This window comes from Bombus pyrosoma, linkage group LG1 (assembly GCF_014825855.1).
Source record: "Bombus pyrosoma isolate SC7728 linkage group LG1, ASM1482585v1, whole genome shotgun sequence".
Lineage (NCBI taxonomy): Eukaryota > Metazoa > Arthropoda > Insecta > Hymenoptera > Apidae > Bombus > Bombus pyrosoma.
This window is the reverse complement of record NC_057770.1, coordinates 13,992,941-14,009,398: the sequence shown is the minus strand read 5'-3', so window position 1 is coordinate 14,009,398 and position 16,458 is coordinate 13,992,941. Positions and strand designations below refer to the sequence as shown.

The window sequence follows — 16,458 nt, the reverse complement described above, 5'->3', positions numbered from 1 at the left end:
TAGCTTGCTAACAATATCTTGCTGTTGTGCCATAATTTGTATACGTTTTATATTCAGCTATTTACTTTGACTTCTTGGATGATTGTCCTATCCTTAGATAAAAATCTCTTCTGAAATTAAGTCAAATGTTATTGGCATCAGTTTTCTGGGCTCAAAAAATGAAAATAGATACAGATCTAATTATAGGAAAAAGCAAGAACGTTCCAGAACAAATTGTTTATTATTCTTAAGCAATGGGTCAAAAAGAATGATTCAAAAGAATATTCGATGAAATGCCAATACTTTTAGTTTATAAATATAATTGAATCCTCACAAATTCGACTGAGATGGCAGTCATCTGTAAACTATAAGCTGCTGAATAATATGACAAGTATTGTTACTACGAAGGAATAGTCATGTTAGAACCAGCATTTACTGCATAAAATGTATCTTACTACATCGATAAAATATTTTTACCATATATATAGTGGAAAACTATATTTATCTCACCTTAATAGATTTTATCATTATTATTTTAATTTTAAAGGTGTCGAAAGTACAAATCCATACGTAAATCATTTGTACATCAAAATAGCGATTAAAAGAATTATATGGAAAGTTATATATATAACTTTAAAAGCACAATATAATAAAATGTTGTGTGTCCTGTATCCCTGGGTAGAGTTCGCAAGTTGCAAGGGTGGCTTTTCTTGTTTCTATCGATCGACGCCTGTGCAGTGAGCGACGTCGACTTGACCGCCGACCGTAGCCCAGGAGAAGCAATCATCGTTCGATCCTCTCTCGTTTTGAACCTGTTTATACGACTATAAATTTCGATCTTGGTGTTCTCATGTTCACGTGATTCATAGTGTTTATCTTCGTCTACTAAAAATCAAATTAGAAGAACAGAAAGAAGAGAACAAGAAGTATTTAAAAATACCATAGTGAAAGCGCTGACAACAATCAGAACAATATTTAGAAAAACAATACATACATGTTACAAGGTAATTACAAAACTGTCACTGTTTTAAACGAAGAGTTTCTTATTTTAAAGAATAAATAAAAGTGTGAAATGGTCCAAATATATAATACATGCTCATACATATTAGCTATTAATCATTTGATACTTGCATTATGAAAAGGATAACATTTCATCAGAGCTGGGTAAAATATTATTTCAAATATTAAATTCTAAGTAGCCTGTTTTATTTTAGTTTGTATGTATACTTTCGAAAATAAAATAGGTTACTTGCGAGAAAAAGTTTTAGTGAAAAAATGTAAGATAAAGAATAATATTTTATTTGAGGAATACTGAAAGCAGTGAGGCTTTTATTGGCATATTTTATTTAGTTTAATTTATATTTGTTTACTATCCAATATGAAGATTACAGTAGCTTCTAAAGAATATAATGATAGATAAACGTAATTATATTAGAGAAACAGTTTAAGAGCTTTGAAAGAAATAGCAATTCCAGATACTTCAGATGACTTCAGTCTTTTTCATTTCCGCAAGGCAGAATACAAGATATAGAAACATGACTTTTTAACATTTATTGAAAAACTCAGTAGTGATATCGCTGACACTCATAGCAATATTATAGAATTAGAATTATTGCAATATTTAGATGATAAAAATTAGCCAATCTAAAGTATCACAAAGTACAAGTAGAACAAACAATTTTATTTATTTATTTTCAAAATATAATATGTCGATATCGACGTGTCCTTCAATTAAAAAACTATTAAATTACGCTGGATTGACTTTTTGTTCATAAAAGAGTAGTCTAAGTGATGAAAACTTTGAACGATGCATTTTGTTATATGCGAATAGTTAACTTTAAAAAGAAAATAAATTTAATTTGCAAATATTATGGATTTTTACATTCCAACATTGACTTTATTCTTAATCTACTTTCATTTTTAATTTTAATTGTTAAATGTTTTATTTGTTATTTTATTTGTTATTTTTATGCAATACAATATGGAAATAAAAATAATTTTATTTTCCGAAATTTTGTTTTCTATTTGAAATACTATTTTATTTGAACTGTAAAATGATGACTACTTAAAGTAGTATTTCAAATATTTTTTCTACACATTTTGCATTGCATTTTATTATTACATACATAAATATCGTACAATACATGTCAGTTATATCCTTAAGTGTACCATGGAATAGTTTACTATAAATAACAAATTATTATCGTACAATTTTATTTTAGTCGGATGATGCCATACGAAGACGTAATATCTTTATATTTGGTTTCGGAGTTAGTCATCTGTTTTTTCATTCTCTCCAAAATTTAAAAAATATGCATTGCTTGTCATAATGTTACGATATTGAAGATATTAAAATATTGCTCCTCAAAATAATTCTAGCTTGGGCTTCTACAAATCGTCGTCTATTTGCTAGTTACTAGTTTACTAGTTATTTTTAAAAGGCCTACATCTGTGGACTTAGCAGGTTATTTGAATTTTAAAATATTTCATATTAAAATTCTCCTCTTTAATTATAAAGTGATATTAAAGTCAGAAAAGTACAAAATGTACTTATCATGTTTTCTCCTGTAACCTCCATATGCAACATTCAAGCTATACCTAAGATTGTTACCAAAGCATTAATTACTTAATTTTATTATATTATGTGTTTTATCATTTTATATTAATTTTGTAACAAAGGATTGAATTCAAATTATATCCTTAACTATTTTGTTTATTTACAAAAAATAGTAGCAGTAATATAATAAACTAAACTACTGATTGGACTCATACTTGATTAATCAAATTTTTGAACCTATATTGATATATAATGTCATGTACATGTGTATATATAATGTGAATTTGAAGTACATTATCACATAATGTATACGTATGGACGTAAATAACATAACAATTATTTCGATTCATTTAACTCGTTATTGATGGACATTTTTTCGAAATATTATTCAAAAATGTCAAAAGTTACATCTATTTTTACCATGTACCTAATTATTTAAAAATTACTTTAATACTTCAAATAGCACACATGATATTGATTGGCTTGTAGATATACATTGTGATAATTTCAGAGTGAGATGTGATGAACAAGTTTTTCCTTTTTAGTTTATTATATATAGTGTAAATACAAACTAAGGTATATTTATTTTTAACTTTTGATTTAACTAATTTTTTAATACAATGTTATACGTTATAAAATATTGTAAACACTATTAAGGACAAAAAAGATAAATATATTTATATTGTAAAAAGTACTTTTGTAGAAAATATATATGATTAATATGAGAGTGAAGGTAGCATTGACACACTTATTTATTTTATTCTACAATCATATTAATATTTTTGAAATTTCAAAAAATCATCAAATGATGAAAATGTTTTATGGATAAGATTAATAGTTCATCTTTTAAGGCAACAAAAAATAAAATTTCCTATAATCAACGTCTACTAAACCATAGGTTAATTTGTTAAAAATTCAATGAAAGAGCTGCAGGACAAGCGACATTTAATTCTTGAGATGAAAGACAAGTATGTCACTGATTTATTAATTAAATGTTGCTAACTTATAAAGATTATGAAGGTGAATAAATATGCAATTTGAAACGTGAATCACATATATAATAAATACATATATAATATATACATATATAATAAATAATATAATAAATATGTATAAAATATTAGCTCTATCTAATCTTATTTCGATTTTTCATTTTTCTCTATATGTAATCGCATGATTTTTCTCTCTTGTATTACATAAATTTAGACAATACAATTTATTTTATGTCATTCAGTACTTGTAGTAAATTGTTGTTTAATTAAAAATTAATATAATGTTGTAATTAATTTGAGCAACTTGAATAACTATATATATGTAATATAAATAATGTAAAATTTGGTGGAGATGAAGAGAAAACATTAAGTTTCGTGATCAAATTCCAAAAAATTAGTATAGTCAAACTAAACTATCACTATAAATAATGTAAAATAGTTAATTCTATGATAGCTATCTTTATCAGTGTAAATAATATAAAATAGTTTTTATATCAATGATTTTTATATGTAAAATGACACAGGAAATCGATTTATGTAAACAACATTGTAGAGCTCCGTTTAAAAAGAAATATAATTGTACTTCGCAATTACATTGATGTATTTGGGACAAAAAATTTCGCAGCAGTATGATAGAACGTGTTAAGCAATGTAAAATTTTCCTCAATAGCTTTCTTGAAACTTCACTTGCAACAAAGTTATAAGGCCGTTCCGGTACTCATTACCAGAAGATAAATTAGTATCGGAAGAAGTGTAAGTGGGTCATAATCTGCGAAACGAAATTTAATTGGTCACAATGATTTAATTACATATATTATATGAATGATGTATATTTTAGCGTTAAATAATATTAAACAATTTGCAATTCCTGGATATTGCCTAAAGAGAGATATAAATGTGCTCATAATCAGCTTAACAAACTGGCAATGCTTCATTAATAAGCAAAAACTGCTGTTGGATATAATAAAAATAAGGTAAAAAAAGGAATTCGAGTTCCTGCGAGTAGTGTCAAATGTACACATGTTTCAAATATTGGCAAAGATGATTTGAAATCAATAACGAAAGAAAACACATGAAACTATCATAGATCAGGATGTCGCATGAAATATGTTTTCGAGTTGCTTATTTTTAGTTGGTTTACGATGTATGATAGGAGGATATGCATCGAGTATATTGTAGAACTGTCAGTTTAGAAGGATTAACAACACCTCTATCTAATAAATGTATCCATTGTTGTTTTAGGTTTGAGTAACAAGATCTTATAAAATCAGATTCAAGTATCTATCGATATACAATCTTCTGATAAATGCAGTTTAGAGTAAAATTTCAAATAATCAATGAAATACATATTAATTAATGTAACGACGGATGCGATGTTATTCTTCCTTTGATTTATATTTTAATGGTATTTTAATAATATCAGATAGATTATCAATATTTGTAAGTACGAGAATTTCAGGGGCAGCATTTTGTGATTGCTGCATTATTCCTTCATTTATTACTTATGCATATGTATGTATACATTTACAGGGTATTTCACCTAACTTGACCATCTTAAATATCTCACTTTTTTTTTATGATAAGAAAAACTATCAGAGAAAGAGAATATTTGGTTCGAAGGGGAAAATGTGGTGATAGGCAAAAAAATTTCTCAAGGTCGCTTTTTTCTTCGAGATTTCAAGGTCATCAAAGTATTTTTAAATGGGTCTACATATTTTCATTACAACAGTCTTATAGTTTATAAAAAAACAAAAAAGAAAATTATGTTTGTATAGGGAAAAAGCAAAGATAAGACAAGGATGTTTCAATGCAAAATATTTATTTCAGAAAGTGTTCAAAATATGCATCATTAACCTCAACACACTTTTGGAGATGGAAAATGGGTGATTTCTCTATATTTTTAAGTACTTTTGTAGTAATTGATGTATATCCAAGTAGAACCCTTTCTCGCATGTTTTCTGGTGTTGTGGGAGTATCATTGTGAACTTTATTTTTTAAGTGTCTTCACAGGAAGAAATCATGGGGCGTAAGATCCGGCGATCGAGCTGGCCAACAAATTCTTGCACCACGTCCTATCTAACGGTTGGAAAACATTTTGTTTATAAGCATCAGGAACAATTAAACGACACACTGTTTCAATGAAATTGAGATTCCTTCATTTACCCTGAACGGTATTGAAATTAATTTTAACATTTCATGATTATTTTATGAGCTGTAAGATTGTTGTCATGTAGTCCCATTTAAAAATACTTCGATGTCCTTGACATCTCGAAAAAGTGGCCCCGAGAAAATTTTTTTGCCTATCACCATATCTTTTACATTTGATATTTTTTCCTATCATAAAAAATAAGCTAGGAGATATATAAGATGATCGAATTAGGTGAAATATTCTGTATAGTGAACAACAAAGGTATTCAGATAGCGTGGTAGGAAGCAATATATTTTGTTTGAAATAAAATAAAATATAACAATTTGAAATAATGAATTATTTCAACTAATAACGTTGAAAAAGTAATTTTATTTCGTGTTAAAACCAAACAAACCTTTTTCAAATAATTTCTTATTTGTATTAATTAAATCATTCAAATAAAATCACAAATAATCCAATATAAAATGTTGTGATGAAATGATTTGTTATATTATATTATTTCTTTATTTAGCTATTTTAAATCTTTAAATTTGAAGCCCGTGAATTTTTAACAAGTAAAAGGGACAAATAATTATTCTATATAAAATAACAGATAAGTTTATTTCAAAATAAGTATAAGTGCAAATAAACTCTAATCTTATTTGAAAAATAAATTATTGTTAAGTGACAGTTTCAGATGATAATGCAAAAAAAAAAAAAAGACAATTTTTTTGTATACATAATAGATATACTAATTATTATAAATTATTCGCTCTTAATACGACTCGAAATTCAATGTTGTTTTACATTACAGTAAATGTTCAATATAATCTCTGTTTTCTTACAAACAAAGTACGCTATGAACACAATATGTACAACACGCACTGTACATCCAAATTACTCCCGTTAGAATTAAATAAATGAATTGAAAGGATACATACAATACGCAGGAACAATATACAGAGCACAAAAATAAAAAAAGTAAAAATAGAAGATTTCAATGAACTAAAAGTAAAGTGGCCTAACAAATTGTACAGCGAAATAACTTAAACCTGTACTAAAACTAATTCTAACTCTAACTTTATGTTTATACAGTTCTCCTAACGTTCCTCTTTAGCTGTCGATATGACTGTTATTCTATAATTGTTCTCTTCTCTTATCATATTTCCAAAATCGTTAAAACATGTTACATGGCAAGTCAGTAGCACAGAGTTCGTTCGAAAAGAAAAATTTACGATACTCTTCGTCTACTTTTTCGTTTTCTTTATATTTTTTTTTTTTTATTTTGTAGACTATTTACAATCAATTCTTATTGAGAATTATAAGTAAATTCTTTTGGCGTGGTACTGTAACTTGGATTATAATAGTTTATAGTATGATTCTAGTTGATTCTAGTTGAATCTAATGCTTCTTTATATAATTCGAAATTAGTCAGAAGCAGTCATGGTATCTAAGGTGTTCCTTTTAAAAGCATGGTTGAATATACCTATCGAGAAAGCGAACAGGCTGTTCACCAGATGTGTTTTAAAATGTTTAGAACTGCCTTGCAAGGATGGTATCATTTCGACAACGAACATTTTGCTGTATATTGGTCTATGTTATTACACATCACATTGTAAAACGATACTTTAATTAATCTTATAAGTATAAACTCAAACAATTATTTTGTAGCTTTTTCTATTTATTGTTTTCTCATTTATAGTTATCCTATCTATAATTGTTTCTTCGTTTTTTTTTATTCCACGTGTATGTATGTGAATATTATCATATCCAGTGACTTATAATTTGTATGGAAAATGTGTGTGGTCCATGCGAGATCAGCGTAAGATCACCTTCATTAGCCCCTCAAAAATGTTGAATGCGTACGTAATTTTTCTGAGAACATTCACGGATAGGACAATGCGTAAATTTCGTGTAAACATTCTTTATATGTTTTTTTGTTTATTAATTATTTATGAAGGGCAAGGATTAGAGAAAGCACTAATCCTGTCTACTCGAAAATCCCATGGGACGGTTGTCAATATGTTGTTATGTAATTCAATAATTAAGCAGCTGTAATGTTTAATCTCTGATTTTTCTTATAAAATGTCGCGCAGAACGGTTTATGTTTCACAATGTTATAACCTTTTTCTTTACAACTTGTGTGAGGTAAGCTGTCAACCGTGTGTCGTTGGATTTAACGATCACTGTGTATCCCGCTGCTTGTGTTGACCTACTTCCAGGGATATTTCGGCCGTTTTTAATTGATGATAATTAAAAAATGAAGCCGAAAACGCAACCTTTTTATTTTTGATTTGCGTCTTATTTTGGCTTCAAGAATCTCCCTTTAAATTTGTTTACTCCTGTAACTGAACACCCTGTATGTACATTCACTAAATGTACGTGAAGTTAAAGAAAAATTCAAAATATAAAAATGAATTACACAACATTTGTTACAACTAAGTACATACAAATAACACGTAATAAAAATATTCGAACACTGTGTTTTAAAGTACGCAATGTATAAACATGTAATTATCTAAAGTCTAAATATAAACAAATGGTCTTTAATATGCTTCTAATAAAACTTGAGAGCAAACAGAAACGGAAAGAAATAAAGTTGAACGGGAAGTTATTTTTAAAGTACATAAAAGATGAAAATCGCATAAAGAAACCACGGATCTTTTAAACAGAAGTAAATTACCAAGGTAATAAAAAGGTATAACCATGGCAGAGATATTGCAAATAGAATACGATCTGGATGTTACTTATTAAACTGAATTATTTATTCATAACATTGTTAGAACACCTGATTTACGCAATAAATATATACGAGTGATTCTATAGAAGTAGGAACCTTTTGTAACTCTCACTTTTTAATACTCTAAAGCGTTAAATTGTATTATATTTGCAAGGCAAAGAAAGATAATAACTGTGACTTCACACATTATGATGATTTGTAAATTTCATTTATTCATATTCAAAATTTATTTGTTATACGTGAAATTCTCAATCTTCTGTCGCAGCTACAAAATTTACTCTGCAACCCATGCTCAGTGATGAATTTGAAGTTATTTACTAATTTTTCCTTTTTATATATATATTTTGCAATAGTCATATTTATCATTCACATTTATTTTTATTTTAATCGACTTCACTTTATTGACAAAAAATATCTAGAATCTTTATCATCACTTTTATATCTCACTCCTGTCTATGAAATTATTTCTAAAAGACCATATCTATAGCATTGAGAAAGGAATCACGCGAAACAAGTCAAAAGTAATCAAGTGAAGTTAGTGTACTTCTTACCTTTTGTAATGTGTAAGTGGCCATTTTTGATTAGTTAAAATTGTAGTCGTATTATATTCCAAGTTTTTAATTTTTATTAACTTTTATTTAATATAACGTAAATATAAAATTGGCATCCAATTTTTTCTTTATATTAGAATTAATATTACAATAGTAATTCACTTGAGAATTTTTATCATTTAACCTCAAAATTCTCAGTTCTCTGGTCTCAGGCCCCTGTCAAATAATATGACAGGGAGAACTGAGAGAAGTATCCAGGGCCTTGATAAAAGTGTGTGTCGATTGTATTTACACTACATAGATACTTAATAAATGGTTTGCCTTGTTTAGATAAAGTTATATTTCAATCTTGACTATTAGAGAATAATGTATAATTTATTTATTTTAATTTTACAATAAAAGACGCAAGATTTGAAGAACTAGTTTGTTTATGCCAAGAATAAATATTCATTGATTTTGAAAATTCAATGATTTTTGTTTTTAAGCTTGAAAGCATTACTTATTTTTAAAATTTAATTTTTTGTTTCCACTTTTAAGTTTAACTGACAATTATCAAGATTGGTAATTATTTCGATTATGATCTAAGTGATTGCAAATTACTATTGATATACGATGTTGGATGTTCAAATTTTGTAAATAATCCTTCAGAAAACTAATTATCTCTTAACTAACTCTTTGTGATAAAAAGTGTGTCGAACTATTGACTTTTTCAAGTAAAAACCTTTAAATACACTTGATTACATGAGACTTTGATTGAAATCTCAGTCCTCTGAATACTTCCTCAGTACTCCTGATAGTTTCTAAAAGATACCGATAAAATCACATATAGTTATTTATTTATCTGGCCTCTTTTATAGCAATCGGCATGTCTTCTGGTATATCTGAAATTTATTACAATTCATAAATTAAATGAAAAGATGTATGCACAAAGTCATAGCCACATAATCCCCATATTTTTGGAATCAACCATACACCTAAAAATTGTAAATTATAAAATATAAATGTAGTATTTCACTTATAGTCAATTTTTACTAGGGTCAATTTATATAACAAATCATTAAAATCTAGATCGTTTTAAATGCCTAACTGAATGCCTACTTTTAGTAGAAGTAAAAGAAGTAGAAGTGAAGAAGTTTAAATTGTTAAAAATATTTAATCGCTATATAATTATGTAATGATAACAGATTGCAGATTCGATTATCTCTGCAATGATAGTGCACTTTTAAACAAGTAACTTAATTTATGCTTTCTCTATCGTGAATAATTTACAAATAATTTTGTTTTTTAATTGTGTTTCATAGGTAGTAATTTGCCGGCGTCAAATCTAGAGTCTCATAACGTGTCGTAGGTTGTCGAAATGCAGTATCGTAACAGTGTCCATCATAATTTTTTAACGGTTGTATTTAAAATTGACTTGTTGTTGAGTTGTATTTAAAATAGTGTAACTAGCTACTGTAAGTAAGGTAAACGATAAATCTAAAGTCATTTTAAAAAATATTTCCTCAAATTATCAATAAATAATACTTAATATTATATTTTCTCATAAAAAAACAAATTTTCATAAATTTTGACAGTAAAAAAAATTAAGCCCATCATGGTAATTAAATATTATTTTATAAATAAGCAGGTTATTTATATAATTATTGTTATATTATCATATGGATAGAATGCAGGTAGATCATTATATACTGAATGTCCAACACATTAAGAAATGAGATTCTATTATTAAGAGACTGTAGTTGACTTTCTTAGATCCTCCACGTAACCACTTGCAAAGAAACTAATAACATGAAATAGTGTCCTCTTCGACGCTATTTAATTCTTATTTGTAAGGTTTTTCTCATACAGTAAGTAATTTTGCGATAATTTGAAACCACGAAGTTTGATGATTCATTCTATTTAGGGCAGACTATTTTACGTACTAAGGAATAATTTTCTGTTTCTTCAATAATATCACGCTATTTACTTTTTTACATGACTGGGAAAGACAAATATATTGTAAATAAGGTAAATGTTAATTTTACGAGAAATAATTTCGGTGACCTTGATCCTGATATACATTTGTTGTCAAAGACATTTTCCTGAGTAACATCCAAGAGGTTTTAGCCGTCACTCCTTCCTTTAATCTTCCTTAAAAGGTTATTAATAGAAGAATGTCGTTACCACTATATTGAATACTGTCCATAGTCGTACATTGAAATGAATTAAATAGGATCTAACACAAGTTTCCTTGTTTCGCACATCCACGCACACGTGTACATATATCGGTCTTTATCTAGAAAGCGGACAGCATCGTCGATTTCGATGGTTTTTAAATATGTTCTGATAATCAACATTTTGATCAATTTTTTCCTATTACATATAATCGCCGAGTTCTCTCAGTTTTCGAGATATTTACAACATACTCGTTATCGTTACCATTACCAACGATATCGTTATCATTATCGTGAATCGCTCAACCTCCGTTTATATACATTAAATTACTAACAAAAGATGAAAATGGATTTGGATTAGATGTTGTTTTATTCGGGCGCCTTACGGCGATCGGCAACCAATATTAGTGTATATGCCGCCACGGACACACACGTATAGACACAATTTACTGTAGTTTTTTTTTCTTTTTTTTTTTATATTATCTATTGTAATTTTACAATTTGTCCAATGGGACATTTGGTAAAATATTATAACTTAAATATACATAGCATGTGGATGGTTATCCCCAGCGGGGTACCATCTTCGTGTTTGTTAGGTTATATCCTTTGTGAGATCTGCTGGGTGTTTCCTTTTTAGTCTTCTTTCTATGATACTGTAGTAGTAACAACTATTTTTTGTTAAGAATCTCCTAAGGAACACGAGCGACAACTAAAGTCTTCTGGAAGTTGCCCAGGAGAGCATCCTTGACAATGTCACGTAAAATAAAAAAAGAAATTTAAGAAAAAAAAGAAACTTTATTTTTTTTGTTTGCAATACACTTCCGAGCTCTAGGCGTGACTGTTCAAGACTGACTTGGATGATTTTTAGGGGGAGTATTTAAATTCTTTCATTCGTGGAAGTGGGAAAAGGCTTCAATCATATATCTCTGGGAACGGATAGAGTGACCGGATATTATCCCGATGGTCACTCATGATAAGGCGCTTGGAATTTCGCTATCTTATCGCTTTGTTTAGTCGGATTTCGTCTGTGGCATTCCGTCTGTGACAACAACATATGACATGATCAAGCTCATCGAAGTATCAGTATTTATCAGCAATAATGTTAATATACACAAATGTCAATGGAACTTTGGTACCATCTTTCAAGAGAACGGTTGAGTTTCGACCCTTTCATGTATTTTTTGATACGTTTAGTCCTCGTGATGAGTAGAATACGACGCAAGTAAAACAAAATTTGATCTTGAATTTCAAGATCAAGACCAATTTTGCGACTGCTTTCTTACATTAATAAGCAGTTTCAACATATAATTTCTTTACGCCTTATACACCACATGCTGTGAAGAAGAATATTTAATGATTTGCTGTATGTAATATCGCTATGGAATATATTATAATTATATATTCTGATATTTGTGATTTAATGATGGTTTATTTAGAATGAATGGATTGTACAGATGTAGACAGAAAAACGATGGTTGTTTAGCATGAACTAGTCACAATAACGTGCTATAATTTAATGGTTCACTCGCAACTCTCGCCACAACGGATACAACGTTCTCTCTCGACAATGACTTCCCAACTAACAACTGACTGACTTCCCGATTGGCACTGCCTGCTTTCGCAACTTTTTGTCTTTTCTTAGACCCACCACGCACGTGTTCCGCAACCGCTCGTGGCCGAGGTCACGTAGGCCTTTTTTTACAAAACTATACGATTGAAGAACGCCTCGGCTCTTGCGACATTGTATGTGATTTACCCGGTAACTCCTAGGTCTTTTGTCCGCGATACTACATGTATGATCCAATATTTTTATCCCTCAGAATTGTAACAGTAACCTTTTGGTTATAGATTTGTTTGAAAAGTCCTATAGATATTTGAACAAACTTTAATATTATAGAAGATCATATTACGACATTGTTTTCATATTCATATTCAATAGATAATTACACCAGAGAAATCATGGTAAGATTATTGACTCGGCACGTCAATCTTACTTCACATTACACGTTATCTCTTTCTAATGTAATTTTACGAACCTCGTTATTTCAAACAAATTTAAATAAATTTTTAATGAAAACAACATCAAATAAAGAATATTAAACACTATTGTCGCATTTCCTCTGGCAGCTTTATAAGTAAAATAGGATATATTGTTGTTATAAATGTAATCGTGCTGCTATATCAGCTATGTTAAAAACGAATGGCTTGTCAAAGTGTTATAATTAATCTATTCTATTCAAAACAGCATTTACCTTTTTTAAAGGGATATATCATTTTATACATTTAAAAAGAAATCGGGGAAATTATTTTTGAACATTTTCACGTTTTATATACATATGTTGAATATTCTGGCGAAGAAATTTGTTGAAATTCAAGTAGTTAACGAAATTATGACATTGAAGAAAACGGAATGTTAAGTCAAATAAACTCTTAATCTATGTATATAATTTATTGCACATGATATATTCTACATAAGATTATATACAAGATTGAGTTTTAAGATATATGAAGCTTTTAAAAATATTATTATTATATTCTTCCTTATATTTAGCACCATATGTTATAGAAGATTGAAACTAAAATATCATTTAAACTAATTATTTTTCAATCCTAGCACCTTAATACTATTTTGTAGAGAATTAAAAAGTGCATCATGCGGCGCATAAAATATATATAGTTCCATTTTAATGAATGGAGGACTTTAGTATAACCTTGAAAAGTTGCAGGGAAAAATTTCTTCAACATCGATATTCTTGATAAAAACAAATAATAAAAGTTTCCGTACATTTTAATCCTATCATTTACCTTCAGTAATTATATCATTCGGCACTTATCACGGAACATCCTGTATAGTTTGATTTTATTAGCTCTTTATATAACAAATACAAGCAGTGGTCAATGTTGTAATGTTTAACACAACTATGCAAGAAAATAATGTATAATGTGCGATAACTATATTACATTTAATATATGATAACTTATTTTGTAAAATATTTTTCATGTCATATTATTTTCACAAGATTTTGTGAACGACAGTATGCTTACTTTGAAAGAAATATGAGTGCTAATTAACACTCGAATTACCACACCATTGACTGATTTTACAATTTTATTTTAAAACTCCTACTCCATGTTATATTTTTTTCCGCAATGATGTAATGACTTTCGCAACGATAACTAAAAGAATAATAAAATGAATTTTATTTTGTTTTTTATGTATTCAAACTCAAAATAATTTTGTATCAAGGCTACTTATACCAGTACCGGTCAAAATGACAGGTACTTGTCAAAGTTTAAAAGAGTCCTGTAATCTGTTTATCGAGCCCCAATTAAACAGTTTTCTCGTTTTCTACAACTTGCCATACGTTTTTTAAATTTTTACTGCGTGTCATTCAATATGATGATATCAGTTATCAGGAAAATTCCGAATCGATCGCTAAATCGCTAAATACTAACACTAGAAATGCCACAGCAGTCAAAATGACTGGTTCTACAATTTTATAAATGTGTCAACCCTCCTTTAGGTCGATCATGGTCCCATATGGATTAATAGTATCAAAAATGACATATTGACATATGACATATAGAAATATTCTATTATCACGTATTTTTTAAAAATCAGCTATTTCTTCCGAGAAAATGAAGACCCGTTATGTTAGTTTAACCAGAATTACATGAAAATAAATCCTTTTCGTAGAAGGAAACTAAAATTTTCAGCTATTGGATAAAGTACATTTCAATAAATGTATAAAGCAGTAGCAGTAAATAGAAAACAAGCCTTGCTTACAATTAGTAGCAATTACGACCTAATATAACCTAAAAATATAAACCTAATATATATTATATAACCTAAATTCTGGAGATATTCTGTGATATCTATTTTTAATTTTCAACTTTGGGAACTGTTTTCACCTCCTCAATATAATGTCAATACGTAACAAGAAAAAGATACATGTCAAATATTTTTTTTGCCATATTATACATAAGTTTCATAAGAATTGGCGATTTATACACTTCAGAGGCGTAAGTAGTATGAATTTAATACGAATAAATATAACAAATTTGGAGAACATTTAATAACATATCTACCAATAAGACTATCCTTGAGATTAACAAATAATGATTTAATAATCAGAATATTAGAATCTGGATAGAAGACACAATGATATGGTATAATAAGGAAATAATTGAGTATCAAGAAAATATGGTAATTCAAGAACTGGAAACTTATAATGATCTAAAAAAATTGTGCAAACACTTATGACTAGTTCAGACGATGCAGCTTTTTGATCGAATCAGTAACAATTGAAAGCAGCGTGTACACATTTCAATATTTTCAACGCATCATCAACTCCCAAACATATGAATTAATGGTATACAGTATGGTGCGTAATAACTGTTATTATAACAGTTTATTTACATTACGACGAATTGTTCATTTGCCTCCTCAATTGTTTGTCTAGTAGTACATACTTGCATACATTTCATATGCCTGTATATGATAATCACCGATTCGGTCGCTTTCTACATTCGGTTTTTTCGATATATGAAATGATTGAGCAATAAAACCGAATACGTTATTGCTTCGAGAACTATCCTACTGTATAGAAACAATGGATATCTTTCTTATTTTTCTTCTTTTCCTGATTACAAAAGGTTTCTACATGTCGCTCTCTCCTTTTCACTACCTGCTTAATACCTTTGTATCAGGGACTTGTTCTTGATCCCTGAACATTCCAATTATTTCCCTATTATTTAGTATTAAGGCAAATAATCCATTGTTTCCATACGGTACGGTAACTCTTGAAGTGAGAAAGTCAGTCACTTTAACCGAAACAAAAAATTGTTTATAACTTTGAAACTATTAATTTTTTAGTCCATGTTTGTTGGAACTTTTTTTTATCATTTGGCGAGTACTATCTACTCTAGCAATTATGAGTCCTTTTTTTCTTTCACCCTGTATACATAAAAACGAAAATGCTGATATGTAAAATAACCAAGAAAACAAAAAAAAAAAAGAGAAAAATCAAGTACAAAAAAGGCACAATAGACATAATGAAGATGGAAGTCCCATTCACACTGGACATACTTTTGAGGCGTCTAAACATTTTGTCAGTAGTGTAAAAATATCTTTAAGAATAATGTGCAAAAACCACTAGTCAATAGAACCTTTGTAGTAAAAATAAATGACGCATTTTCTGAAATTAAGGATATCAAAGCAGGAGTACCGCAAGGAAGCGTCCTAGGACCAATATTATACACGATCTATACAGCAGACATACCAACAACTGCCAACAGCAAAACTCTAACGTTCGCGGACGACACGGTCTTACTAACTAGACACGCAAATCCAGAAAC

The 16,458-nt window shown here is 28.7% G+C and overlaps 1 protein-coding gene across 2 annotated transcripts in view; it reads left to right on the top strand.

Moving 5' to 3' along the window:
- The first annotated feature begins 731 nt into the window (after window positions 1–731).
- LOC122570633 overlaps window positions 732–16,458 on the top strand; it is a 58,239-nt gene continuing 42,512 nt past the window's right edge. For both annotated transcript variants that reach the window (XM_043733343.1, XM_043733246.1), the window contains exon 1: window positions 732–983. The gene's annotated coding sequence lies outside the window, so the exon portion shown is untranslated. The remainder of the gene's footprint in view (window positions 984–16,458) is intronic.